The sequence below is a fragment of the Gymnogyps californianus genome, chromosome 5, assembly GCF_018139145.2.
Source record: "Gymnogyps californianus isolate 813 chromosome 5, ASM1813914v2, whole genome shotgun sequence".
Classification (NCBI taxonomy): domain Eukaryota; kingdom Metazoa; phylum Chordata; class Aves; order Accipitriformes; family Cathartidae; genus Gymnogyps; species Gymnogyps californianus.
Window position 1 is genome coordinate 56,694,859 of NC_059475.1, and position 27,464 is coordinate 56,722,322.

Here is a 27,464-nt window from a genome sequence, read left to right on the forward strand (position 1 = left end):
TTCTCTCTGTAGGGCTTTCCCACTTATTTGAAAGGAATTGGTTCTATTCGGTCTGTGAAGCCTCATTGTCTTTCCTCAATACATGCACATTGGTTTCTCTTAAGATTTTATCTATTTAATTTTATATCTTTTCTACTATAAAGGAAGAAGATAATTAATAATGCTTGTTTTATTTTAAGAAGTCACATGTTGCAAATTGGGTTTCTGTATGGTGGTGTTTATTTTTATTTTTGATATATACTTTTAGACAAAACTACAGATGTGTATTTTGCAGGATAAAAATAGATTTTAACGTTTTCTGTTGGGTTTTTTTTTTTAATGCTTTACAAAGTCCCCCACATTCAACAAGGCTTGGAGGATTTCAGGGTTTTCTGGTCCTTGACTATAAGCAATATTTCACCCAGGCAAATTTTTTTTTTTTTTAGCATTTTGAGTGTTTTTTTCTTAGAGATGATATAATATTCTCTGTTGTCAGGCATGGTGAATTATATCAATTTTAGCATCCAAATGGAAGCCTTAATTATACAATCTCTGTTTTCCATGTGCATGTTCTTTTATACAAGAAAAAAAAAAGAAAAAAAAGAGGAATGTTGGGGCAAATCTTTAAACACCTGTAGAAATCTAAGTGATGCATATTTAAAACAATGTGATCACCCATAAATTCAGCTGTGTGTCAAGGTTCCTGCTGACCTGTGGTGCACTCCAAAGGAATGTTCCATTGATTATATACAGCTGCGGATGCTCAGAAAGAAACAGCACATATGTGTGCTTCATGGTCTGATATATTTGTTATATCCCCCTCTGTGTAAGTGATATTGGGTTCTATATAAAGAAACAATAAAAACGTTTGCTGAGCACATAATGGCTGTGCCGTTTGCCTACACAGGCACCACGCCACCAGTATTTAACTCACTGCTTTGTAAAGCACTGGAAGATCTACCTTAGCTATGAAAGGCACAGTAAAAACATACACACACACGTGCACACGCACAAAGTTCTTTTTTCTTTTTTTTCTTTTTTTCCCCTTTCTAAAATACTATAAAGGAGCATCCTGCTGTATTGCATTGTTTTTTGTTCGTCATTTCAATGTAGTCGGCTCAAGAGTTTTGGGCCTTGTAAAAGTGCAACCCAGTCAGTTTCCCTGAAAGGATAAAACCAGAAAAGGAATTTGCAGAGCACAATGCAAGAGGTAAATGTATAGATATGGTTATGGAAATATTTAATCATGCACTGTGGCTACTGAGAACTTTCTTCAATTTCCCTACCTCTCCATTGCAAAGGAGCTGAACAAAAGGCTGTTGCCATCTGAGTTCATTTCTGCAGCCTCCTGGTTTTATGGACAAATAATTACTTTTCACAGAGCAGAATCAATCCCATTATGAACATCCACTATTCAAATCTGTAATTGGGACAATAAGAGAGCTCCAGCCGGTTTATCTTCTTTTGAAATGAACAAACTCATGCACACACTCCTAAAAATTGTATCGTTATAAATAAGCCTTCCCCTGCATAGACAGAGTTTTTAATTACAATCCTATGTGCCAGTCAGTGTTTGTGCTTTTTAATGTACATTTGGGGGACTGTTTCTAAGGTATGTAGTTGGTGAAAATATGTAAACAATTCTCTGTTATCAGGCTTTAAAGGAAATTACTGTGTGAGAGGGAAACAGGAGAGTGAAGGGGGCCAGGAGGTTTTAGCAAGGTGCCCCACCTTAACCCCCACCTGTGTTTCGTTGAGAAAAATGTTGGGTCTGGAGGTTATTGTGAAGAAGCTGAAAAGAGGAGTCACAGCAGCCTCCCACACCACCGAACCACAACCCCTTAGGAACAAAAACTGACATCGACCCTGCCACAGAAAGAAGAGCCACGAGGCAACAAGGAAGGGAAATAAAACTGAATGGGGTGGGTGGGTCGGCTGAAGGGGATGAGAGTATGAAGAAGGAAGGGGGGGCAGCATTAAAAGAAATATCAATCAATTGGAGCATATTCACTTTCTCCTGCACAGTAGATTCTATCAGAAGAAAACACTGAACTTTGTAGTGTTAGCAGCAGCTGAAATTTAGAATTATTGTTTCCTCCTAACAGAAGACTCATTTTCCACGGCCGCATTTGCAGCATAATAAGCTTTTTGTTATTTTTTCAATTAGAGTCAATTGACCTAACAAAATGGTTGGCAATTAAGTGATTTTTGTAATGGTCCGGGGGTAATTTAGTCGAGCTTGTCAGCTGTGTTTCATGAAGCCGAGATGTCTTTTTTTCCCACTGCCTCTCTCTCCCTCTCCCTCTCCCTCACTCTCTCTCTCAAGCATAATGGCTCATAATTTCAAAATCTTTTCCTTCTGTTTCCCTCACAATAATTCGCAATTACAGGAAGTTGTTGGAGGTGATTTTTTTTCCTACCTTGCTTTTTGAGTCAGTAATTTTAAATAAAATGTACATACTTGTAAAAAGGGGGCTATTACAGAAATCACTTTTTGTGTAAACTCAATTATTTTATGAATAGTGACACCAGTTTCTGCTGAGTTCAACTCGTAAAGGCTGACGTATTATTTTCAGGGTAAAAGGTTCTGAACATTTAGAACACTTTTTCAAATCAAACCAGTATTCAGGAAGGTAAACAACAACTTAAATGATGAGGAGCCTTGTAGTAAAGCTTACAGGTATATAAGAAGAATGAATGCCATTAGGACATTTAAACAATAGTCTGCAGCTACTGGACTTTATCTTCTCCTGCTATGATTTATGAAGGGATTCCTCATTTGCCTAATTGATTCATTTTCTTAAGACAACATCTGGAGTTGCAATTCCTATTAAAGTGCTGTAGTTAGATCTGATGACTAGATCAGATGTTCTTTCATTTGTATTCTTTTTATTATCTGTTTTTGTAGCGCGCACACACGCTGGAAACCGAAGCCATGCACCCGTCCACCAATGAATCCGGAGACTTTCCAGCATCTGCCTGCAAACGGCTGTCTACTTTTTGATTTTTAAATCCTTTTTTCTAATCCCCAGCCATGCTCAACATTTCCCCTGTTTCAAGAGCCACCCTCCTAGCTGGCGGGATGCGAAAGATGCGCAGCTGCCTGGAGTCGCGCTTGCGACTGCTTCCTCGGCAGTCAGCAGAAGGGGGCACTGCTGGAGCAGAGCAGCCAGCACCTCGCCCCCCTGCCTGCCCCCTGCCCGCCTGGATCCTGCCTGCCCTCTTGCCAGTCCCCTGCCTGCTGCCCCTGTCTGCCTCTGCCTCCTGTCTGCCAGGACCCTCCTTGCCCCCTTGCGAGCCCTCTGCCTCCTGCCTGCCTGCCCCGTGCCTATTGCCCCTGACTGGCCCTGCCTCCTCACCTGCCCCTGTCCTCTGTCCCTGCCTGCTACCCCTACCTGCCCTCCTGCCTCTGCCCCCTCCCCGATCCTTGCTCCCTGCCTGCCCCTGACCCACACCTGCCTGTTCCCATCACAAGATTACATTGGAAAAACTTATCATCAGGCACGGCTCGGAAGTCCCCGGTGCCGTTGTTTTAGCCCCATGCTGGTCTCAAAGGCTGGGCAGTTGCCATTGGGCTGAGGGCTGTGTCACCGGTGGCAAACCCTCCGCACTTAACGCTCCCGGCGCTGGTTTGCAAATGATGGGGCAAGGCTACTGGGTTTTTTTCCGGTGTCATAATTATTTATTGGTGGCTGAATTTTATTTATTTATTGTTTTAATTTGCCTCATGTCACATTCTGAAAGCTTCTCATCCTGTAGTTTTGTATCACATTTTCAGCTAAAATCTGTGGGCCACATTCTGAGAGGTATTTTTACCTTCCTCTTTCTTTCTTCCTCTCCTGCATCCAGCATCTCTTGGAATTGGGTTGTGAAAGACTGGCCTTCCATCTTGCCTATTGGGACAGCAAGATCTGTGTGCATTATCCTCAGTAAATATTACTTTCACATTTGGATCTCCACTCATTTCCCTTATGACCCCTGACAGTCTTCTCCTAGGGTTTGATTATAAGTCACTATAGTCTGGACCGGGCTGGAGCCTCCTAAGGCTTCAATTAATCCACCGCACCTAGCATTTCTGTGACTATAAAAGGAAAAGTTATGATTCTGAATAAGCATCGTGCGGAAGAAAGAAGCAAAAGCATAAAGTATTAAACTTTCATCCAGCACCATAGGAGAGATGTAGTTATTAAATTTCAGCTGCTTATCAAACTGATATGAAAGTCATTTTGCATGATTGCTTTGCATCCTCAAATCTTCTGCTTTTATTTGCAGTGCATCTCTGCGCTTTCTTATTAGAAAAATACTCAAAGGATAAAAAAGCTGATAATATTATTCAGTTTTGACAATTAGGTAGAAAAAACATTTTAAGAAGTGCTTTTTTTATTGCAGCTGGTAATAATAGTGGTGGTCCTCCTGGTAGCAGTCTCTTCTGATGCTACCCAGGGTGATGCTAGCTTTACCCTGTAATGGCTAAAGCCCTGATGGTTATACTGGTAAAGCTGTTAAGGAGTGTGAGCCAGGATGTCATTCTCAGTATCACAAACAATGTACACAGCCACAGCTTATTTTGCCTTCAGAGGTCCATATTTTATGGCTTTTTCACTCCCCCCTTCCTATTTCAAAGATTCACAGATGGACTGTGGCTAGTGTCTGTGCTGAGAGGGGCAGGAGGAATAGCACCTTCCCTGCTTTACACACCCTGTCCTGGCCTTGCCTGCAGCTGCTGTCCATCCCCTCAGGATCACTATCGCATTAGCCACTTTAGCAAACCTATCTCTGTCTATTTATAATCAATCTCCCATACGCTTTAGCTGCCCGGCAACTGCCTTTAATTGTTACCTCCCCACATTGTGGTTCCCTTCCAGTTCAGCTTAATCTGCTCCTGATGCTTTGCGTGTGAATTTATGCAAAGCTGTGAGCATTCATGGGAATGCGGAGCCCTTAGAAGATGAGAGCAAATCATCCCATCTCCCACAACTCTCCCTTTCCCCACCGTGGGTTTCCACAACTTGATGCTTGGTTGTTTTTTTTCCAACAAATGTTCCAACCATTTCTTCAGTACTCTCCCTGCCTTCCCATTTTCTGTCAATGCTTCCCCATCTCCTGCTGGGTTTTACTCCTCTATGATTTAATTCACTCTCAGCAACTGTCGCAAAGCTGATGGCTCCCTAGCATTTATCTCTTTATCTTTGGTTGCTACCTTCTGTCCGGTCCTTTCATCTCATACTGTCCATCTCACATCACTGGCCAGATGTCTGGTCATAAACTCAGTATAACAAAAATGCAACGTCTTTGAGCTGTTGTTTCTCCATCATTGTACAGAATTATTTCTCTGTTGCACAATGCTGGAGGATATTAGCACCATACCTGCTCCTCACACTTTCTCTTCCAGATTTAATTTCTACAAATCAAGTCACTGCTTCTCCAATCTTTACAAAACATATCTCTGTCATATTAAAAGATCTCCTAAGATCTTGCTGTCTAGATTTGATTTCTCTTCCCCAGGCTATGGGAACTTTCTCCCCTCTGAATTTTTTCACCTCTACACTGCTGTCCTCTCGGACAGCAGTTTGCTCCTTATATGCCTACGGCTTGGGAGACCAGTCTTACATACTCCTTGATGCTGGGAAGATCTGGAAAGGACAAGTCCACCTCCCTGGGAGAGGAATTCTAGTGACCATCCCCATGTAATGTATGTCTTTCAATTAGCTTCTGGGCTGTCCGGCATTCAGAGTGGGATAGTTCAGATTGGAGCTCAGGGACTGATTTTCTTTGGCTCTTAAATGATCACAAATGCTTTCCCTGGTGCTCAGCCACGCACCATGATCTTGGTCCTGGGTGTGGCAGTGGCTCTCACTTGGCTTTAGGGAGCAATGCAGCTGTCCCAGGGAGGTGCAGAAGTTGGAGAGATCTGGGCTGGGGAAAGGGATGAATTGTAGAGGAAATACTTCATCAGGAGAGAGGGAAGGTTTAGTCATAGTATTAGGAAAAATATTCTGCTAGTGAGATATGCTAAGCTGGGGAGGGGAGGATGACATCTCCTTTACAGGATTCATCATCAGAATATATTTATTACTGTGTTGTCCAAAGTACTTTACAAATTCTAAGATATGATTGTATCTTACACCTTGGCAAGGAACAGAACAGATGTCCTTATAAAGGACAATTTAATCAAGGAAAAATAACAATTAGGCAGGAATTTGCTAAAGGAATCACTAACTGTAACTCATGGTCAGCCCAAAAATGTAAAAATAAGCTGGCTGAGTTCTCCCGTGCTGACTTCTGACTTCTTAAAGTCTACATTTCAGTCTTATATAGTTTTTGCACCAAATATTGCTTTAAAGAAAGAAAGTAAAAAATATTATCTTATTTCACTGGCTGTGCGCTAATATTTTCTCTCTGAAGGCTGATAACTCTCCATTTTCAACACAAAAAACAAAGGCAGATCACATGTTGAAAATATATATAATGTCCTCTGCAGAGTGCTTTAACATGCCCAGCAGTATATTCCCACTTTATTCCTAGAAGAGTAAAATTACAGTGTGTAGCAGGGCTGGCACCATGCTTCCATGCCGTGCAGACATTAGAGCAGAGGGAATAATTTACAATGAATAGTTTAGTCAGTAAGTTTAGCCCTTTTTCTGCTTATGGGATCTCCATGGGCAGACTGAGGTTTCCTTGAGTTTATTATGCAAAAGAATTCAAAGAGATCCTTTTTCCTCTCTCAGTATCTTTAATTGCTCAGGAACACTTCTCTGTGAACATTCACCAATCACTTCTTGAGCTTTGTTAGTTATGACTGCTTTGATGAGTCACATGGTGTTGATTTATTCTTCCAATATGTTGAGCGTGCAAAAACTTCTGGGACGCATATTCATGTGTGTGAATCTAAGATCCAGTTTCCATCAATACGTATGCATGCTGTTCTGAAATTCTCTGTGAATAGCCACAATATTAATTGAATCATACAAATGTCCCTAGAAAGCAAACACAACTAGAAGACAGTATGGTTGATATGAATCCATTTCCAAATTCCACTGAATGAACAATGGTTGATCTGAATCCATTTCCAAATTGCAGTGAACGTACAAGTCTTTTTTTAATAGCATTTACCCAGCTATAGTAGATTATAGGAAAAATGTTGTCGTCTCACTGCTCTCCTTTCATTCCATCCTGTGTTTCTTTCTTCTCATGAAGTAGCTGTGGGAAGGAAACAATAGCAAATCTTTCCCCCCAAAAAACAGGATTAAAGTAAATGTCTTTGAGTACCAAATAGCTAGCTCCCATTTTTCAAACCCAGACTTAATACATTGCAGTTGTACCTGGGAGGTCTAGTTCATTCAGCACCTACCTGCCTCCAGGATGAGGACTCAATTAAGAAATATAAAAGATAATATGGTGCTATAGGGACAAAAGTAGTTTTGAAACTCTACCCAGGCCTTCTGTAAATAGAGGTACATTTCTTTGAAAGCAAACGTTTGCTGTTAAAATGCAGCAGTTTTCTATTCTGTGATCCTCCACTCCAAATTATAATAGAAAATATATAATGGAGTGTAAGAGCTAACAGACAAGAAAAATACAGCTTCAATGTGAATTTCCTTTCCTAGCTACAAGGCACTATCCTCAAGAACCTCACTGTAGTTGCAGACTGTTACTGAGGCATAAATTAACTACCCTTCACCACAATTCTTCATGGTTTTCTAGGGAAACCCTGAGTTATGTCTCCATGCTGCTCTGCCTTGAATATGTGTCTGGTTTAAACTATTCCAGCCCCTTCAGTGGGTGAAGGAAAAGATATTCTTCATTCTAAATCCAATGACTTGTTTCAAGAGTCTGCCAACCTCCAATATCTTTGATGCAAGATCCCTAACAGAGTGACCTGTCCTTTGAGGACTTCCAAGGCTGGGACTAATTGCACCAGTGCTTAAACTGACCACGTCTAGAACCAAATCTGTCTCTGTTCTTACCTCATGGGCTTTTTGCTTTTAAGACTTAGTGATCCTCTCCTTATTGTTATCTACCGCTGAAGCCAACGTACTTCACGGCAGAATAAGAAATACAAGACCAGGTTTTTCTTAACTTTGATTTGAAACCTCTAGCCTGGCACCAGCCTAAGAAGTCATACTGTGCAACAAGTATCTTGGATCAGAAACTGTCCATCACTCATTTACTATGCTCTGCACCCCTCACCATTATTACTGAATTTCTTGCAGTTTTTTTCTGTGGTGACATCACCTTTGTATCTTCGTGTTTTGCAGACTTGATTAAAGTGGTCTTTACTATGTGAAGTGAGGTAGTACCTTTTCTTCATCTGGGAAACTGAAGCAAAGATGTGAAAAATCATCAAATTTTGCCTACCCGGTTTGTGAGATGAAAGACATGATTTTCCAAAGCATTTATAACTGTGTAACATTTCTCACGCACAGGGCACAGGTCGGATGACCTTGCTTGCTGGCTGAGGGAGCTGGGTCTTTCTGCAAAGTCTGTTTTGGTTTGGGAGATCAACAAAATGAGGGGAAAAAAGTGGACAAGTGTGAACACTTCAGCATGAACTATAGCTTCTTCATTACAAAGGGATGTGAAGTGAAATCCAGTCCATCGAATGTAGCCCTAGCACTTGTTTGGCACCTAAAGTTTTGGTAGTTATTGAAGCAGGGGTGTTAAAATAAGTGGATAAATTCCCTATGTAATCAATAGAAAACCTGAAAACCTGAAAAGCTCCAAAATAATTCTGCCTGTTTAAGTTTTTGTCCATAAAATTTATGTTTTGTTTGCCTTCATTAGGCAAAATGGAACTCCACTCTCAGAAACAGGGCTAGGTTGCAAGCAATAGGGTTAGATCACATTTTCCATGCTCTCAGGTGCCTGAGCGAGGAGAACTTGCTTTGCCCCCCTTTAACTCTGTCGCAGCCAGCAGAGACTTGCCATTCCCCCCTGGTGTGACCAATGCACATCTGAGGGAGAGACAGACAGTATGGGATCCAGTCCTTATCAACAGTCATAGTGCATATCCCCAAGTGGGCCAAACTGACACTGCCAGGGCAGCTTTAATCCAGACATTTCCTAGTTTTTGAGTGCTGAACTTCAGAACGCCATTGTTTAATTTAAATTTCAGGGATGCAATTCCCTCACATTTTGGAAATATAGGAATTGAACAAGCAAAAATGTCATTGTCTGTAACTGTTCTGATCTCCACACAGAAGTGGTAGAGGGCTGTTATCTTCTGTGTAATCTGTTATTAGGCATGGGATGGAAACAAATTTGAACAGAAGTTACTGTTATTTTGCTAAAGAGGGCAGTGAAATCAGAACTCAGGACTAGTTAATTTAGGTTTAGGTTCAACAGAGGTGGATGGATTAGATTTCCTCTTGTTCCTTCCAACCTGAACATCCTTTTGCTCCTTTTCTTACCTCTTTTCTGGTAACACTTGTGCATACATTTCTTCCCATTTCTCACTCCCCCATGAGCTTATATCCACCTCCTACTCATTTAGTCACTCTCCTCTCAGCTGTGGTCAGTGCTCATGTCTTCCCTTCTTTTCTGCTCCCATGCCCCACATGTTGCTCCTTCTCACCCAAAATCTCAAGGTTGCCATGTTTCTAAATGTTCTAGCCAGTTTATTACAGCATGTTCTGGACCCTCATAATTTTTCCCATTTTTTCCCTGATTGTCAGAGCTAGAGCACGTGCACATACTGATCTGTGCATGCACATTAGCTCCATGTCCAAAGTGACCGTTCTTTTTTGTTGCTAAATAGAAGCTCTGCCAAATCCCCCTCACTTAGAGTTCTCCATCCCCAGCTTCCTTACGCCCTTTCCTTCCCCTCTTTTACTGACTTTCTGTGTGAAACTAAGCTTTTTCCTCCCTCTGCATATCCCTTGGACTCCATCAGGAGCAGGGGAGAGCAAAGCTCTCTGCTGTTGGTCCTGGATCCAGAGACCCAGCCAACTCCAGCAAGCAGGAGCAAAATCCTGTTCAAGTGGCAGGGCTGTGTATCTTAGGGGACCTGGTATATCCGTGCAACCTGATTGACACATAGAAACTCTGACAACCATAACAAGCCTCTAATGAGCATAAATAAACTTTTTTTTTTTTTCCCCAGAAGCTTAAGAGTTGACCAGTTTTGAAGACCTAGTTTTAAATTGCAGAGCTGTTAAGGAAACAACTGAAAGGTATATTTATTTTTAAACATTGGCAAACAACATATTTTCCCTAATCTTATTCTCAGAAGTGAGTATTCACCTGAAACAGAGCCATACAGTGGAAAACTTCTGACCTGAATGTTAAATTCTGGCAAAGCAATACCTGCTGGAAACAGATTTTGCAAAAGAAAATTTCAAGCCACCTTCATTATAGATGTGGCTGTTTCCAGTGTTTGAGGAAAACTATGTTTCATGCTAAAGAAAGATGCTGTATTAACAACTCTTGAAAATCAAGTTATCTAATTAATTATCAAATATAAGCTGGATGGTTTCCTTTCCCCGGGCTTGGCCTATCAATATGTGGCATTCCTAACATACCGGTGAGAGTAAATTTCTATCTACCTGAACTTTTAATATTTTAATTACTTACCAGGATTTATCAGAAAGGTGAACAGTTTTCACTTGTTCCACTGATGGAATTAAATTGTCTCGCTATAAGTAAGAAATATTAAGTGTACATACTGTAGATCATGCAACATCCTTCTGAGAATATCTTTCTGGGCATTGGTCACTGCCAGTAAATGTTGATTTCAGACAGGAGAAATACAATTATCTCCATTAAAAAGCTATACAATTAACAACACTTGCCACACAGTGGAGTCTAGGTTACCATGGTATTGCCCTATGCCTAGAATAAGAAATAACTGTGGTATATCAGATTCCATCTCATGGTAATTGCTACTTTTTTACTGACCACCCATGTAGCATTAAAAGTCTCCTGCCCAACTAATTCACCTATTTTAAAGCATATTATGGCTATATTTATTCTCTGTTCCACCTCAAATCACTAGTGTGCCAAGTACATAATGCTGGGTTCTCAGATACCCCAGAACATATATTTATGTGATGAGTAGGAAAGAGGCATTCAAGATGGAAGAGGAAAATGGAAAAGAAACATGTTGGGGGTATGGGGTTCAGGGGAGTGTCTGAGGTGCCTCTCCGCAGTGGAAGAGAGATGGGAAAGGACCGAAGGCAAATGTGAAATGTGAGAGGATCAATGACGATTTTCTGAGTGCACAGGAATATGCTAGTGGAGGAGACAGGAAGAATAAATTCAACAACATAAGAGATGAAGAAGATGGTGAAATTGTGGCTGACATGATGATTGAGCTACGAAGAGGGGCCAACTCAGAGCCGGATAGAAAATTTCCTTCCACATCCTTCTCCCACAAGCAAATGAAACCTGCCTCCCCCTGCGGGGAAAGCTAGGGACTGGTGGAAGATGGGTGTATGGTGGGAACATGTTTGGGAACAGAAGGAGGTATGTGAATGGAAAAGGTGAGTGGGGAAAAGACAGAAAAAGGAAAAAAAAAATCAGTGAAATAGGGAGGTGAGAAAGATGGGACAGTGAAAAGCACTTTGGGATACTGGTAGGCAGGAAAACAAAATTCAGCTCTCACATTACAGCCGTTAGGGGAGGATCAGTGCTGTCTATACACAATCAGAGAGAGCCCTATCTGCACTTGGTTGAATTTTGCACTTGAAACGACCCTGCCTTATTTGTGAGTGACTTCTCCTTAAACATGCTGACATTCCAGCAGCCAAAGAAGAGCTGTGACACGCTTTCAAAAATAAATACAAGTATACACTAGCTAATTAGTTCCCCTATTATTTTTTTCGCCCCAGAAGATTTATAAATGTTTTCAAGCTTTCGGTTTATACATTTCCTTCCCCAAAATAATTTTTTTAAGCATATGCATTGCTCTGAGACACCCTGGTTTGAAGGACAATTTTCTAGGATGTCTCCTTTTTATCATCCTAGGTTCTGGTATGTGTGATATCACACAAAGTTATGTTTGGGAATGTCCTTATCAAAGGAGGAACTGCCAGATTATTGTACAGGAAAAAAGAGAAATTTGAAAGCTACAGTAAAACTTGCCTGATAGTTGAGAGATTCAGGACATATTTCTGAACTTAACATAATTTTCACTTCAGCTTTACAGTTCACCTTTAACACATATCACCTTTTAAAAATATTTCCACAAGCATCATGCGTACTACCATCAGAGTGTCAGCTTTAACTGTGAATTCACTGGCTTCGTTATCTGTTTAAGTTTAGCTGCTTATCACCGAAGCACCACAATGGTGGCCATGTTACAATGTGCAGGTGGAGAGGCACGTAGGTATACAGAGAGACTGATTTAGCAGCAGATTTCTGCGAGTGCTTAGCTTTGCGTGTACCATTATTGCCGTCGTGCACAGAGCTAAGACATAAGGTATATTGTGTATAGGGTGGGCTTTTGCAGGGCTGGGCCCACAGCCAGTTAAAAGTGATAAGACAGACAGATAAATCTAAGTTGGACTCACAGCATTATTTAAATGTAGCTCTTTGTATTTATAAACAGCAATATGCTGCTGCTACAAAAGCTATTCCATTTAGTGCCATCCTACATTCAGCAATTTAATTATTCTCTTAATTATTGAAACATTCATCATAGTTTTCCAATTGATTCATGAGGGGCTGGCTGCATTTCTTTAACTCATTAATATAGTGACAAGGAAATTGACAGTCCTCTTGCTAACATCCTATCTCTGAACAGTAATACTGGGAATACAAGACCTTGAGTCTTTTTTTTTTTTTAATTTTTAAAATTTGTATTATTATCACCAGCAATAACTATAGTCATAAAAGCCTCATTTAGTAGCGAAGGAACAGAACGATATATGAGGAAACCCTAATTATCAATAGTTTCGATAGTAAAATCTGCAAACTAATATCTTCCTGAGACCACATTTTTTATTATGAAATGGGTGATAAAGCAGAGATAATTCTGAATCCAAACACATATTATATGAAATAGATAAACCCAAGATAAAAATTAATAGTGACCTTGCATGCCTGGATATAAGAAATATAATCAAGCATATATATCAGTCATGGCTGGAAAAGGACAGGGAGATGCCCACAGGTGAAAGATCAATTTACAGAGTTCTAAAATGTGTTCAAAATAAAATCTGTGGCATCTCTCTTCCCTCCCTTGGCCTGATTTTGAGTGTTTTCGTTATTGCCTGTCTGCAAAACTACTACCTTGAAACATGTTCCTAACTTTCATTAAAAAGAAAGATTTCATCTTTTCTTTTTTCTTCTGTCATCTCCTTTATTTAGAGGCTGTTTAAGTAAAGGCACAACTCTCTATGTCTCTATAATTTTTTTGCAACTATCTCTACTATTTATTTCATTTTTATAGCTTCTAAAATGTCAGGTGCTACCCTCAAAGACCTCTCTTGTATTCATCAGTTTTCTCTCAGGAGAGGTTGTCCAGAGTTTGAAGCATACAAGGTCTTGTCTTAATGCTTATATGAGTACTTCTGCCCTTGGATATTATTCTCATCTTGATGATACTATGCAAATCGGCAGCTACTTCCCTGTGCTTCCAGCTAGGACTTCTGAATATAGTGTGAGTAGCTGGAAAATAGCTAAAAACGGGGTGTGAGCATCAGAAATATAAAAGTTCAGCCCTAAGCATGTCTGTATGTGTGTATATATGTATGTATGTGTTTGTAGATGTGTGTACCAGTCATATACTGTAGTTTGAAAAGTGAATCTGTATAAATCAATGCATTTATTTAGCTCTCTCACCAACTCGCTCCCTGAGTTAACACCCCAGCACACACAATGCTAGCGAAGGTGATTATCTCTGCTAGCATAATTCCTCCGTAACATCTGCTTTCGCCCATAACACTCCACTAATTTTTCCCTCATTTCATTACACATAATTTTCTTTCAACACAATCTACATGTATTAAGTGGTAATGACTTTCCAGTTAAGAGCAAATCGACGCCAAGGGACCCCCCCCTCGATTGCCTGCCGTGCCTGACTCCGGCTATTAAAGATAAATTTGGTGCCTCAGAAAGCTGCAGTAAGCTAATCAATCAATTAAGCGGTTAGGACATATATTATCAAAATTCCACAGTGCGGGGGTGCATGAGAGCATGCTGATATACTTGGTATGATTTTTAAGAATAAAAAAAGAAAAAAAATGCAAGCTACTAATGGATACAATTTGAGGTTGAAAGTCAGTATTCAGTGTCTTCTGAAATGAAAACTCCAGCTATTACACACTACTGATAGCAACTTTGGTGTCTATGTTTGTACAATTTCCATTGCAGCTTTTATACCTAGTGCAGTTTACTAGTGATACCAGAATGGAGCTGATGACACAGTAAAATCTATTTTTAAATGATATGAGGATCCTGGTGCAGAATAAAGCAATGCCATTCACAGTTAAGCTGGCTGTTCTGTTCCTAACTTGTCATTGTGTCTCTGCCACAGCCTTAGAACACTGATTAATATTCTGTATCATGTGTGTTGCAAAAAGGTGGTTTAAGGACAGAATGGCAGCCATCACATCCTGTTGTGTCAAGTTTTATCTTCAGCATTGCTTTAATATTCATTCTGAGTTTAATTTTTAGGGGTATTTAGAACTAGTAAAATAGATTGCAAAATAAACTGAAAAATGGCTTTGGCTTTTTTGTTTTCTAAAAAGCAGCTCCTAGTGAGGTGATGTCCTTTGCAGGACTGACTTACAAACAGCTTCAACCCAACCGGAAAAAGTTAAGTTCACTGATAATCGAGTTACATTTGAGTGCAAGGAAATACGATAATTTCAGAAGTATACATAATATCACTAACAACCCCTTCATTGCTATGCTTTTCTTTGTTATCTTTGGCATTGTGTTGTTCTTTGTATGGAAAAATTACTTAAACAGTTAAATATATTTTTTTTTAATGTAAAAATATTTTCTCTTGCATTGTGATGAACAGCCTGTATGCCAATATTTGGCCAAATGCTAAGGAAGTTGAAGCAAAACCCCAAAGACCGTAAGAATTACACAAGCAATCTTTATAGCTCTGCCAGGACTAATACAAAAGGAGAGTTAAATAGAACTTTATAGCAGGATTCTGAATAGGACAAAATATGACAAAAATTGTAAAACTTATATTTTTAATACAATCAGTAAATCTATAAAATATAAACTATAAATGGATCATTACAAGGCACTGCCAACTACTTTTCCTGTCAGTATTAAGCTTTTTGCTTAAAGCTGTGTTATCATAGCATTGTAGTTATCAGATGAAATGACATGGCAAAATTCCCTGCTTACTTTTCCAGAGCGTTTTCCTCACTTTCTGCAAATTACACTGGAGCATATTCAGTGCATACACTTCTACTAGTGGAAAGAACCATAACATCTTTTTACTGTCTAAATAAATATTCCTTAGCAAAAAAGAAGCAGGTTGTCAAAGACAAAAAGAGTGGTTTGGTTTTGTTTTAAAGTATAATACAAATAAAGGAGGTAACTCAGTGACTTCTTTCTGATATGTTTGCGTAAGGAAAAAAGCCATGAATAAACTCTAAAAAGAGTAGTATAAATGTACGTGATACATGCAGAACACTCAATCCAAGCCCTGCATGTAACGTACAATTACAGAGAGTTAATAATGGCAAATATAGTGAAATAAAAAAGCTGTCCATGGAGACTATACAAGCGCATCCTTCAAAAAACCCCCAAACCAGCATGTTTCAATAATATGATGCCGTCCTTTCCTTAGTGGCATTCTTCATTGACTAGGCTAATAACGAAAAGGTGTCAGGGAGATTCACACTTTAGAGTTGTATTTTCTTTCTTTCTTTTGTGCTGTTTTTTCTCATTTATGGCTGTTTTCCTGCCTTTGCTCTGTATGGAGGGTATGAAATATTTCAGAGCTATGTTTTCTTGTGAGATGTAGGGCTGAATTTGACTTTATTATCATTACTAAGAGCATGCAAGTTTAAGTTTATTCAGCTGAAAAAGACACAATGATGTTGTTCTTCCTGATATAGAAACAGCTATATTGGCTTTTATAGGATTTTTAGTGCAGGCTTCTTCATCTGTCCTGGATTTGATAGCTACTCAATCAGCTGGAATTTTTTTTGTTTTCATTTCTTACCCGTTCTCTTTTTGGAAAAAATCATTCTGATTTATCTAAAAGCACATCAAAACATCTTTATCTGTTCATACTGAGTGAGAAATTCCTTCAGATTGGGGGGGGGGGGGGGGGAAGAGAGGCAAACAATAAAAAAAGCTCAGACCAAACCAGTTTGCCTTCTCCTTTTGTGCAGTGCATGTAATGACTGAACTTTTGACTTTAAAGTTTTTCTCTGGTGCAGTACTGTGGAAAAAGAAACAAATAAACAAACAAACAAAATTTCCCCTTGGTGCAAAGACTGGTCTAAGGCAATACCTGGTGAGGGGAATTTTTTTTTCTTTTGGTTGTTGTTGTTTACTTGAAGCAGATAAAACACCCACCTTAAACCCGCCCTCTATTCAGTTCAGCAGCACCTCCATACTCCAATAAACCGTTTTCATTCCATCTGGCGTGCGTTTGCTCTGAAGACATTTTCCTGTCAATCTCTCCTGCCACATTAAAAATCTGTCATTACTATTGCATTGCCGCCTGGCTCCTGAGATTTGTCTGACTGCTTTATTGCTCCTCTCATTTTTTTTTTCCTGCTACAGCCGAGAAGCAGAAATAAAGGTTTGTTGTTGAAACATGGCCGCAAGGAAAGTAGGAGGCACACATCTGTCAAGGTATTACCTTTCTTCAACCAGGGATTAAGGTGTTTTACTGCTCTCGCTACTGAGCAGTCACACTGAATAAATTTTCTCAGTAGAACATAAAAATGAACTCATACATTTTGAACTGGGTTTCATTCTTTCAAGCCAACCCATATAATTATGCAATGGCATCAGTGTTCAGGGGGAAAAAGAAAAGTCAGAAAGGTTTATGTGCGCCACCCTTCTCTCTCCTGCACCACCCTTCACATTTACATTATTTAAATGCTTATTAGGAGGGCAAGACTGAGGCAATCAGTATAGGGGAGAGAGATGTTTTTTTACTGCTCCTTGTTGCTGTTACTGGATCCCTTGCAAGGTCAGATGGGGTACAGGGCTTTACTCCCCATGTTTTGTCTCTGTGTTCACAAAATATGCCTGGCTGTGAATATTCACTGTTAATTCACATCAAAGCAAGTCAGTAGAATTGTGATTTCTGAAACATTGTCTTTTGAAAGAAACTGGCAACATTAGCTGCCATGTACCCTTCCCATTTCTGCTGCAGACATTAACTTTACAGTCTCAATGGTACAAATGAAAACAATTTAAAAATTAAATATAACCAGTGGAAATGGTTGTTACACCAAGACAGAGCGTGCCAGACCATCCCCCACAGTCCTCTGCTGGACACTCCTGCATCATCATCTCAGTCCTGTTATATGAAGTCAGACGTCTAAAGCAGGAGGGGTTATCTCACATTAGGCGTATGCAAAAGAAGGATCAGGTCAAATACGTCTGTGAAGGGGGACAATATAAGGTGCTTTATGGTTTGGGTTTTTTTTCTGAAAAAGAATAATGCAGCTTTAAAATCTGAGGAGACCCCAGGACAGAAGGACTAACCTCAGTGCAGGAGCCATAAACCTCTCCAAACTTTAAGGAAAAAGTAGTTAAGAAAATCCTACATAGAGTCAGAAGTCACAGCTCCATCGGTATAAAGGCATCTAGAGCTCCATACCTCCAGGTAGCTCTGCAGTGTGTCCCCACCATCAGTTTGACTTGCTTTCTGTTTTGCCCTAGGGTTCCTGCCTCCTAATGTCCACAGTGCCTTCTCTCAGGCTTCCCTTTGGAGTGAGACAAATACTTCCCACCAGAGATGCTAACTTGTGTCATTGCTGACTGACACATTTATTTAGCAGTAAGGTAGCTCAGTTCAACAGAGAAATATTAGGACCTGCAGTTCTACTGAAAAACTGCTGCTTGAACAAAAGCAAATGAGCTATCCCGCAGGTCAGCAGATAATCTGTCACTCACTTATTCTTCACAGTGTCCCGAGAAGGTCATAAATCACTGGGATATCGGTTTGGTACAGCCTCTACTTTCTGCTGGCTATTGGCTATTTTCCACCCATTTCAACCCAGCAAAGACATGAGGAAAAGTGAACATTGTGAAATCTTACGGTCCTTTCCCCGGTCCCACCTCCTTCCCAGAGCTAAGTTGCATGACTGAATTTACAGCTTTTTTATGCCAGGACAGCACCCGGGAACACGTCGGGCTGGATCGGGAGGCAAAGCTCCATCCCAAACTATTTCCAGGTTTTAATTCTTCAGGGGAAGGGACCATCTTCATGTTCTGTGTTAGTACAACACCTCACACAACGAGGGATTTAGGGTTGTTACATAGTGCTTCAGTGCAAATGATAAATAATAATGTGCCTGTGGAAATGTAGTTCCTTCAGATGCCTTTGTTATGGCATCCCTCAATGTGCCTCTATGGCTCAGACCTTATTTGCAAGTAGTTGGTCCATAGGAGTAAATATATAGAGTGAAACAATTGGTGCTGAGGATCCCATGTCCACACTGTATGTCTTTCGAGGGGTTACCTCAAACTAATTCTAGTCTGATCCCATGGACTGGATGCCCGTTAGCAAGTGGAGTACCTTACGTGTAATAATTTCATCTGAAAGAAACCCAGTCTGTGCTCCTTGAGCTCACTCTGCAGTGCAAGCCACAGCACCCTCCAAACACCAGTGTAAATGCAGCTGATGCCTTCTCTGGCAGCCCTCGTGTTTGCTGGATCCTGCATGTGACCGATGCTCCTCCATGTGCCTCAAAGACAGGGCGCTATTTGGTGGTACAGAGAAGCAGTGCATTAACCTGCTACACCAGGTGAATTATGCAATGCGTAAATACAAATCATTTGCAAATAATCAACCAAAAAGGAGAGAGAGAGAAAGAGAGAGAAAGAGAAATATATATCTGTTCTTATTATTTTCCCTTTTTTTTTTTACACAAAAGCACTTTCAGTGACTTTGTCTGATACAACCCTCAGGGAACTTGAAGCCTGTAGCAGTGTCACACTTGACTGTAAATTCAGACTATTTGCACAGGTCTGGGTTTTTTTGGTGGTCTTTCAAAAGCAAGTTTCAATGTTTTCCTCCAGAAATGCGTTTGCTGGCGGTGGCCCTTTACCTACTGACTCCTCCTCTCCCAGCATACATAGTTCAGAGTTAAAAATGCTGTTGGTAACTGTAGTTTCATTTGCAAAGCCTGTCTGAAGTGGGCAACTGCTTTATATCTTTGGGTGTGTTTAAATTACATATCAGGATCCAGATCAAAGCTGACAAATGGCTTCTTGCCAAGATACTTTAAAAAGCAGTTCATATTTGTAGGAGGCAACCTAAGGGGCCAAATTTTCAGGAAATGTGAAGCTACTGACAATCCTTTTGGGAACCTCAGAGTTCCTTCTTCTCTTAATCAAAAAGTCATGGTCCCTATTTTTATTTAAACAGCAATTCAAATAAGAATAGTTGAAAGTAAAGGGAACTTCATATCTCAGTTCTCATTAAACTGACCACTTGATTTTAATTACCCAGGAAAAACATGACAATATTTTCCCATGGATGAGGAAGCTTCACATCCAATCAAAGCAGCTTGAAGCTTGAATTTAAATATGCATAACTTCTGGTCCACACAGAAGGATATGACTGATAAGTATCTGAGACGAGGATTTAGGCAGTACAGTTTGAACTGGTTCTTGGGGTTATCTGTCTAACCATGGCTGCATGTCATCCAGTTAGGCAGTGGTTATCAAAGCCTTACGAGCAGTCCCAGTGGAACAAGTCCACTGCGTGTGTTATCTTCATTCTGGGAACCAACTCCAGATACACAGGGCTTTAATGAGCCAACGAATTTTGCTGCCCACAACTCATTAATTAATACCTCCTCTCAAAAAAAATTAATTTAAGCTGCCCTCACATGATAATTTTAACCTCCATACTCTCATCCCAATTAGCATAGAGTCACTCCCTGCTCTATGCATTTAGGTCATCCCATCTTCACCTGTTTTTATTCTCCTGGTATCAGTAAAATTAAGTTAGATCCACCTCAGGTATATATAATTAATGAAGGGCCCTTTCTTTCAGTAAAACTAAACATATTCATTTTCTTCCTCCCCAACAGGAATGTGGAATTCACTTATCCCACTCTCATACCTGTCCGTATCACGCCTATCCACAGAGCAATGTCAGCTGGTGCCAGCTACCCAAGGACAGACACTGCTTTTAGTGAGGGAAGAAGAACAGAGGGGGTCTGTGCAACCAGTAAATTTTGAGGGAAAGGGCGGGCACAGAGTTTCCCAGTGTCAAGGCTTGGATTCATTTTTTTCAGTGATAAAAGTAGCAGCTTAGCCTGCTCTTTTCTCATATCACCTGTCTCTGAAAAAGAGTATGTTAGCTTCTGCATGGGATGTCCAACATCTGAACTAGAACTACAGTGAGGAAATATCATTTCCTACAATTCCATCAGCTAAGCCTTTTAACGTAGATACTGCTTTATCATGCTTAGGCAGATACAGATTTGTCAAGGGAGCTCCCATTCCCATTAGCTCCAGCCAACATAGTACCTGCCCCCATGCTTGGTCACAGGTCTGTTGAGATGGTGGCTGTACCCATCACTTGAATGCACCAGGATGGACAGAAAGACATTAGGGAAAGGAAAGACATCCACTGATCAGCAGTGAGCTTTGAGACGTTTTCTACTGCAGGCCTCCTACATGAACTTCAGTCCACTGTGCAGCATCTGTGCACATCCATTCCCTATCTGTGGAACCAGAGAAGGCAGCACCTCCTCAACCTGTTGTCTCTCCGATACTGTGGTCACTGGCCATACAAGTACCCAGGAGCAGGAGCAGTAGAGCAGGTGCAGTGATGTGTACTTGGGAAACCCACATGAGAGCGCTCCCAACAAGACTACAGTTCATGTGCTTACAGTTACTCACATATTGAAGCATCTTCTCTGTCACAGTCTCTCATCTCTCCACTGCCAGGGAGGAAGTACCATGAATGATTGATGCAGAGAGCTGCGGGCAGCTCTCTCTCAGATCTGTTTGCTTCTACAGAACATGCACCTGTGGTTTGCCTTGTCTTTTCTGTCTCCCTCTGCCCCTCTTCCCTCTGTATTGCTTCTAGGCTGGGGGTGATGGTCTGAAAAGGCAGATCTTTCCCCTCGGGGAGAATTTGCACTGCTGATGCACAGATCTCAGCGCTGTACATCAGAAAGCTACTGCATGCTACTTTGCAAGCATGGTGGCAGACGTCTAGCAGCATCTTCCAAGGGCTGCAGTTTATGATTTTTTTCCCCAATATTAATCAAAAGTGATATCGACATTCTTCATTGATCAAAAACTATGGGTTCAGGCAATTAACTTTCTAAAGAATTCCAATCAAAATTGGATATTTTTTTATCATATATTCCCCCCCCCTCCCCCCCCCATAGTTTTGGCTTCCGACATAACCAGTGCTGTCTCCCGTGTTGGTTCACAAATTAAAAAGAAAAAGCTAAAACTGCTCCAATCTTACCTGGCACTGTACGTAACCAGGAGGTGTTGTGAAGGGCGAGAGAGGATGAGGAGGTATTCTCTCTTTAAATCTGTCCTGCAATCCTCAGATACCACTGCTGACGTGTCAGAACAGCCTCTACAACAGACTGTGCTGCAGGTAGCCTTCAAAGATGTGTTTCTTTTTGCAAGTCACTGAGTACTTTTGAACCCAGGCCTGTGTCAGGCTGTTTGAACACCTCTCAGGATGCCTTCCGTGTCTTCTACAGGTGGGCCCTGTGCTGCACTGTGCTTAAATGCTTATGGATTACTACACAGGATCTGCAAGGATAGATTGGTTTCCTCTTCAGAAAACAAGTGCGAAGTGCAAAAAGCCCTGCGGGCCACACTGATCTCTGTGCCTGCGTGTGGAAACAGCAACAAGTTTTAATATGAAACGTAAGAGCTCTCAGCCCAGAACATAGCGGTGAAGTGGCTGCCCTTGTGTCTCAGCTCAGGCTGAAATCAGCCTGGAAACCCTGAGGTCAGCTTACCCAGGGAAATGAGCCTGACACCGTGACATTTCCCTCTAGAGGGTGACTGTAGCACCTCAAGAGGCACGGGGGCTTGGTGGTTGTTTATCCGCACTCTGTGATGCTGTGTCCTGCAGGGCATATTAAAGTCCATGAAATAATGATGAAGCAGAGGGGTAATTAAAAGCCACAGTGACATTGATCTGCTGAAATTTCAGAGGGAGCTCGGGGCACACAGGGAGACTATCCATCTTACCTCACGCTGGGCCAGCTTGATTGGCCTACTGAGTATTGCAGATGGCGAGGCTCCTCACCTGTGGCCGGGAGGGCTCCCAGTGCAGCAGCCCTACTGGCTTCACATGGCTGCAAAACAGGAGGATAGGGAGCGAGTGGTCACAGCTGCCACGGTCTGTCCTTGCAGAACAGCAGAGAAATCATTTAAAGATACAGGTCTGCTTTCCAGTCCTTATTCTTTTATCTGCAAAGGGTAAACCCCATATTTTTACATAAGGACGGTTTCCCCTACTAAGAACCATTAGGCTTTCGGACTTCTTTGCTGTATGAATTTGGTCACTATTTAGCATTGATTCACAACTAATTCTTTTGGTTTCATCCACTTTTCATTATCTTATTTTCGTCGTTCAAAAAACTCCAAGGGACATTCCACATCGACCTCTACCTCTGCATGATTTCTCATTTCATTTTCTAATTCGCCGAGGCTAAATAAAAGTTTCCTGGAGGTCGATGACTTTCCCTCAGATAACAGGCTCTCTTTCTTCAGTTTGGACTTTGAGTACTTGGGATCATTTCTCAACCTGTAGCTTAAAGATTACAGGTCTCAAACTACTTCAGAAGCTGCCTTTATGTCAGAGAAGTGAGAAGTACGGAGCTCACTAAGTTAACAGTGATGCCATAGCTTTCTTTGGTAGCTGGCATCTTCTGTACATCATTATATAATCACAGATTTTTACATTCTTTTTATAAATCCCAGCCTATTTTTTATTCTTTGCTTCCTCCCACTTCATTTGCTACTGACGGCTGCTGCTAAAGTTCCCTTACCTCTCTCGGAAAGGAAGTAGGTTAAGAACAAAAAGAAGAACTCTATCAGATTAAGGCAAACATGTGGGCCCTACTGAGAAATGATGCATCTTACAATAGTACCAGCAAAACAGCTTACTTTGAAGGCTAAATTGCTAAATATATCCAGAGACTTCTGTGAGCCGAAAGCAGCTGTCTTCTGCTTGTTTTCAGTTGTTAGACTCCTGATGTCCCAAATAATGCAGTCTCATAAAGGGTCGAAATTGATGCAATCAGGATAGTAAAATCACTCTGACAAGGCTGCAGTTTATACTTAGTTTATAATTAGGAGTCTGCTGTCTCAGGTTAAGATACTGTAAGGTTCCGATGAATTGTTAAGCTATTCACAGCACTGTGCTGCTACTAAACTAGGAAAATATAGTCTTAAAAATATCCTCATGTAAACACATCAGAAATGGAAGGATGGGAAATCCAGAAAAAAACCTCTAGAGTTGTGTCTTCTGCACAGGAAAATGGTAAGACTTTGCAATATTTAATTTGAGGCTGACAAGGGATTATTATCTTTAAAAATAAAGTGAACCAGAGCCTCAGTTAGCATGGATTTCAACTATGCTAGGGTGATTTTTACAAATCAAAGATCATGTGGTCTGTACTTTAAAAGTGACAAGGACTTCCTCTGACCAATCTATTTTTTATTCTTCTAAACATAAAGAAATAGATTCCTTGTGACTTCTGATCTGGAGGGCAAATTAATATAGATTTCTGATTTTGGACTGAAATTCTGATTCTGGTAGCTTCTCTGCACAGATACAATTATCTGTCTTTGTGGACCTGTTTGTATACATCTAGCTAAGCTGCCCTTTTCCATGTCACTGTTTTCAGTCTAGAGGACATCTCATTTTTCCCAACATCTGCATGCATTGTTCAGCTCCAAATGATTGCCTAACCCCCAGTCACAGTTGCCTGGAAGAGTATGAATTTCATCTACGTCTCCTCCCTACAGTGAGAAATTAGAAGTGTTTCCATAATTACATGCTATCAGGGCCAAAAAGCTGAAGTAACATCAAAAGTGAAGAAGAAACTTGTTGAAGACTCGCCTGAATTATTGTCTGTTCTAATGTTACATTGAGCAGACTTTGGGAATCTTCTAGTCTGAAAAAGCTCAATACCAGAACCAAATCCTGTGCAATTCTATTGTACTTTGATTGTGTTCATGAAAAAGCAGATTCCAGAATTAAGTTGGTTTTGCTTTTTTACTTTCATCTGGGTTGGAAGAATATCCTATAGGCTACAGTATCTGAAGATTTTTACTTTTCCTGTGCATAGAAATGTAGCATTTTTGGTCATCTGACATTTTATATTAATTTATATTTATCATAAGTTACAGGAATTAGATGCAGATCTAAGGCACCTAAATACAATTTCAAATTTATCCAGTACCTCACTCACTCCCCTAAGGATGTGAACTGCATTCAGATTTTATGTCCAATATTGCCAGCCATCGAAATTAAAAAATCCAGAATCAGCTCCCAAAAGAATGTGAAGCTGGTGTAGAAATCTCAATATTTTTAAAGGCCATCTTAAATGTTAGCTTTAAAAAAAAAAAATCTACTGAACTTTTCAAGGTTTTTTCAAACTGTTCTTGGCAAACAGGAGAGCTAGAAATGCTCATATTTTTAAAATAAAATAAAGAAGTTTTTTTTATTTTAATCCTACAGGTGTTAATAACAAGACCAAAGATGGCACGATTCCTGATGAAACCTGGAAAACTGGCTACACCGCCTGTTTAACTGTCCACAGTGGAAAGGCTTGCAGCATTGACTTCTACTCTGTGTCAATATTTATTGCTCCTTAGAGCAGAGTGGCCTGGAATTAGGGACCTGATTTGTAATTAACAGTCAAGCTCAATATTTTGGGTGGTTTAGGTACTATGCTGTGTCAATTTTCTATACAGAGCTAGCTAAGGTGTGCTGAATGTGCAGATTTCTTTCAGCGTAATTAGCCCACTGCTTTCTTTTTGCTGACGCACCCAGGCTCTTCCATTGGCACTGCATACTGTGTGTTCACAGCTGGTAAGCGAGGACCTTTCCTCTGAAAATTTCTTTAATCAGCTAGTAGGGGGAACTTTGCAGGGCCACTAAAATATGCATTTATACAGGCATATTCATCTCTCAGTAGCCTAAAAAAGATTTTTCCAAAGTTAGCCATAAACATTCAGCTCCCAGGTGGAACCCATGGGACATGTTCAGTTGCCTGGAAAACCACTTTCAAAATTAGCATGTCTGCTCTGTAAGATATTATGTGTGGTTTCTTTCTTGCCTTAGAAGTAATGAAAACATAGGCTATAAGGGCCAAATTTTACAGTGCTGCACAAAATTGCCTCCAAAAGGGCAGGACTGGTAAAAATATTGGTTTCACCTTTGCAGCACCTCTTTTCTCAGGAAGATTCTCCCAAAGTACCATATTTTCCTGCTGAGTCAGCCCAAGTGCCTCCGGCAACGGCCTCTGGAGAGAAACATCTCAACACATCCACTGAATGAGGGCTCCAGCTGCAAAAGTCGGAACTTTCATATATAATTTTCTGATATACTAATTCCAGAGTCCCATGACACCTTATGGCTTATATTATATTTGTCACACTGTAGTTATAAACCAATGAGAAATATCCAACAGCTTATACATTTTGGCTAAGGCAAATAAATTAACTAAAAACAAAACATAACTAAAGCAAAATATTTTGATAGTGATTGTTTCAAAATTAAGAGGAAACACCAGAAATTAAGAGATTGGAGCCATGCCCTCTCATAGACTGATGTTAAGGCCATGGACAAGCCACTGAATTGCTCTCTGATTTAGAAAGTCCCCATCCATGAAATATTTCCAGAGGTTCCATAAAGATGTTAGAGTCATGATAATTTTGAGATGGCACAGAAATAATAGTGTTTATTACCAATATTATTTGCATGCATTGCTGGCTCTAGGCTTAACTGAGCCTTGGTACACAATGCGCTGAGAAATGTATAGTCCTACAATGCCACAAACAGTTTAAAGTCTAACCAGGCTGGAAAGAGACAAGAAAGGCATATTCCTCCTATGGCCATTATTCCACATATAGGGAACCGAGAAAAGTTATGCAAACGCCATGGAATAGCATGAGAAATATGTGAAAGATCCATGAATCATCATCATCAGATGAAGTCCCAGTCCAGTGTTTCAGCCTCTGCTTCGTTAAAACACAACTTCCCCACAATTTGGGCTCTTAGCCCTCACCCCTATGCTGGCAACACGTAATATCTCACTGACAAGTGCCATGGGTTTAACAGCTCAGTGACTGTACTGGCATCGGTGAGGATACGATGTTTACCATATGGAAAAGGCCACATTCCCCTGGTAAGGAGTGAGACTCCACTGCCCTGAGGACTTCTCCTGTGCTCATCTCATACCACCTCTGTGCTCCCCTTCCCAAGTGTCTTCCCCGCAGGGACCTGACAGGAATCTGAGCTTTCCCTCCTGAGATGATCAACCCCAGTTCCTAATTGACCAGAGAAGCCAGTCTGAACTCCTTGTGTCTTCATCCTACAAATGAGTCCCTGTGGTTACTGGAACCCACCCACACAGGCCTAGATGAAGGATGGAGAAAGAGGTGAACAAACATCTTTGGGCTAATCTGTACTTCACACAGAGCACTGTTGTATTTGGTATAATCTCTTAGGTGTGTATGGACTTATATCAGTGGAAACCTATGGTTTGTTATCAGTACGCTCTGGTTCCAGAGGAGAGGAGGTGGGGAGAGGAGGTGGAAACAGGAGGGGAAAAAAACCCAGATGGGAAATGAACCTGTGCATCTCTCATGGGAAAATGCATTTCAGTCATCCAAGCAACAGCCTAGCCCACGGAAAAAAAATTGTTCTTTCCAGCTGTTATGCCAAAAGAAAAAATAAATTTAAAAAGAACAACTGCATAAATTGAGCATATTTTTATCACATCCTTTCTCACAAATTACTTACTATATTCATGTTTCTTATAAGGAGCCATTTTTAATATTTAAACAGTCATACACTTCTCCAAAAAGTGTTTCCTGAAAAACTGAAACCATTATTATGTTAAACTCCCACACAGTTTGTTTTAAAAATTTCTTTAAATACTATTAAAGAACAATCATTATGTAGGTTTATATCTTATGAGTGGGAAGCAGAAACCATCAATGAATCATATTATTCCTCCAACTGTAACAACAACATGATCAACTACCACAATAACAAAAAAGTTTATGCTCACTGTATATCTGTTTTGCAGACAATTTCCTGCCTTGAAATCTGCATAATAGGTAAGCTGTGGCAAGTGTAATACACTATTTACTTT